The sequence below is a fragment of the Miscanthus floridulus genome, chromosome 9, assembly GCF_019320115.1.
Source record: "Miscanthus floridulus cultivar M001 chromosome 9, ASM1932011v1, whole genome shotgun sequence".
Lineage (NCBI taxonomy): Eukaryota > Viridiplantae > Streptophyta > Magnoliopsida > Poales > Poaceae > Miscanthus > Miscanthus floridulus.
Genome location: NC_089588.1, coordinates 138,348,372 through 138,351,405, shown reverse-complemented (window position 1 = coordinate 138,351,405; position 3,034 = coordinate 138,348,372). Strand labels below are relative to the sequence as shown.

The window sequence follows — 3,034 nt, the reverse complement described above, 5'->3', positions numbered from 1 at the left end:
CCACTGACGCGCGTGCATCTCGATGCGGGTGGCCGCCAGCCACGACAGCCCTGTTCTTCATGCAGATGAGGCATCGTCGGCCGGTGTAGGCCTGCATGCATGAACGGCATGCGGATGCATACGTCCACAGGAATTGCATCCTAGGGTAGGCAAAACGGTGGGAGGTCACAGCAGGCTGCACGCCGCATGTAGACAGAGACATTCCAGAACCTGGGCACCTGTGTCCAGCAGCGGCTGAGGCCCCCGCGCGAAAGCAAGGTTGGGTGCACGAGGACAAGCACTACATAGTTGGAAAGAACAACAGTCCAATGCCCAGTAGAAACAGCCACCACCGGAAAAGACGGGAGACGGGAAGAGACAGGAAGCTTTAGCGGAAAGTGGCTCGCACGATCACGCCTCCTGCCTATTTAAGCCGCGCTGCAATGCCCGGCTCAGTGCACCACAACAACTCATCCTGCATCTGTCTTGGCGAGCGAGCGAGAGACCTAGACTGACCAGTAGGTCAAGAAGAGTTTGTGCATGTACGTATGCTTCATTTTTATTACTATCTGGAGATTGTTCCTTATTGCTTGATATGGTTGTTGGTGCTTCCTAGATCTGATCGCAGTTGAGGAGCAAGAGAACCATGGCGGACCAGCAACAGCCCCAGCAGGAGGAGATGAACGCGGTCCGTGCCGGTGGCCTCGACCTGCCTCCAGGGTTCCGCTTCCACCCGAGTGACTATGAGATTGTTAGCCACTACCTGACGAACAAGGTGCGCAACATGCATGGACTTCACCTACACAGCCTTTGAAGAGGTCGACCTAAAAAAGACTGAGCCATGGAACCTCCCGAGTACGTAACAAGCATCCTCGATCTTTACATACATATACGCCTTGTTCTTGTTTGATCTGCGTAGTGGATGTTGATGTTGCTCTGCTGGTGATCGAGTAATATATATACGACGCTTGATTCACGTGCTGCAGTTAAAGCAAAATGGGGTGAGAAAGAGTGGTACTTCTTCTACCAAAAGGACCACAAGTACTCGACGGGGTTGAGGGCGAACCGAGCCACAAAGGCCGGTTATTGGAAAGCAACAGGCAAAGACAAGGAGGTCTACAACACCATAGAAGGGGTGGTGCTGCTGGTTGGCATGAAGAAGACTCTTGTCTTCTACAAGGGCAAGGCTCCTAGGGGCGATAAAACCAACTGGGTGATGCATGAGTATAGGCTTGAAGGTAGTGGCAGGCTCCCTGGCCCCACATCCGCATCCAACTCAGCCACCAATGTCGCGACGGCCATGAAAACTTCAGCTGCTGCTTTCAAGGTGTGTGGTAGTGGTAACAACACTAGCATGATGCATGCATAAATATGCTACTTGCTTTATTTGCTTACCCTCATCTGATTTTGCTCTTGGTTTACAAATGAAATTCGCACAGGATGAGTGGGTGGTCTGTCGTGTGTTTGAAAAGACCACTGGGATCAAGAAGATGATTGCACCGGCATACCAGGTGGCCATGGATGGTGCTGAGATTGATCAGAATCAGAACAACATCTCGACCATCCCCATCCCTATGCCACTGCAGCTACCGCTGCCCGTGCCCATGCCCATGCAATTTCCCATCCTGCCAGACTTCGCCATGGACCCGGTGCCCCCATACTACCCCAATGCTGGTGCGGGGATGCCGCCTATGGTAGGTATCGGTGGCGCTGGCAGGCTCCAGATCAACGATGCGCTATTCGACAATCCAATAGTCGCGCCACCGCAGATGAACTTCTACCACCAGATGGGCATTGGGGCTGCAGCTGGCCAGGTGGGCATGGGGGCAGTAGCTGACCAGATGGACATGGGGGTAGCAGCTGACCAGATGGGCATGGGAGTAGCAGTTGCCCAAATGGACATGGGAGCAGCTGGCGCTGGCGGCTTCGATGTTGCTGCGCCAGAGAGTAGGCCATCCTCGATGGTGTCACAGAAGAACGAGCATGCTAATGCCGCTGAGATCTCGTCAATGATGTGCGTGACCGGCCCAGGGTCTGCGACCACCACCATAGAGATGGACAGCATATGGAAGTACAAGCACTGAAGAGGTGAACTTGGATGGTGGAGGCAAAGACATGAATTCACATAAATATGCATGTATATCTATATCTGCATTGCATTTGCATGGTTTGTATATTTCCGTAATAACTAGTTTGTAAGCTATGTGTGTATGCATGTACTAGTATATGCATGATATCATTGCATACCTGGATATATAGCATCTACTTGGTCATGCTGATGGTTGTATTGTAAGAAGCAAACTGGAGTTTGGTACAATATTATCGTGAACCTATATATTATATACATGTGAATTATAGTATGTTATTTAATTATATGAACTTGATTGCCAAATTAAATGTTAAACTATATGCGTTTATATTGTGATATTTTTGTTAACTCTACTTACCGAATATGTATGTGATAGTTGTCACGCCTGCACACCTCCGTGGCTATCGCATAGGAAGAAAACAAATCATTTCTTTTTTTTTTTGTTTATAAGGTGTGCGGCTGTGTGTTATAGGTACATCCTTCTAGAAAAGGCCCTGGGCCGGTCACGCATATCACGATTTGAAGGTGTCCTCCTCTGTTTCTCTTTTGTTTCCCTTCGAAGGGAGATGCTAGCTGCAGCCAGTGCCCATGAAGCCACAGGCACGCACCAACAATGACCCCGACCACTGTAATCACCACCTAGGCAATCCATAAGGTGCCTCACATCGCCCTCCCTTTCCTCTGCCCAATTCTTGATAGCATAATTTAACACACATCAGAGAAGGTATTGTGCTAATGGAAATTGGGGAAAATGGGAATGTCATCAACACCAAGGCACTTTGATGCCGTGAAATTGCACATGAAGATGAGATATTTCATAGTCATGTAAAAGATATTTGATTGAATATCTGCGGTGACTAAATTTTGTATCTTTTTAGAACTATCATATAATGTTTTACATCTTCTAAAACACAATGCCCTGTGTGACCGTGTCCATACTTGAAGAATTCAGCGTGATAGTGATAA

The 3,034-nt window shown here is 48.7% G+C and overlaps 1 pseudogene; it reads left to right on the top strand.

The window, feature by feature from the left end:
* The first annotated feature begins 625 nt into the window (after window positions 1-625).
* LOC136483074 (NAC domain-containing protein 20-like) lies at window positions 626-2,063 on the top strand (annotated as a pseudogene).
* Window positions 2,064-3,034: the final 971 nt, after the last annotated feature.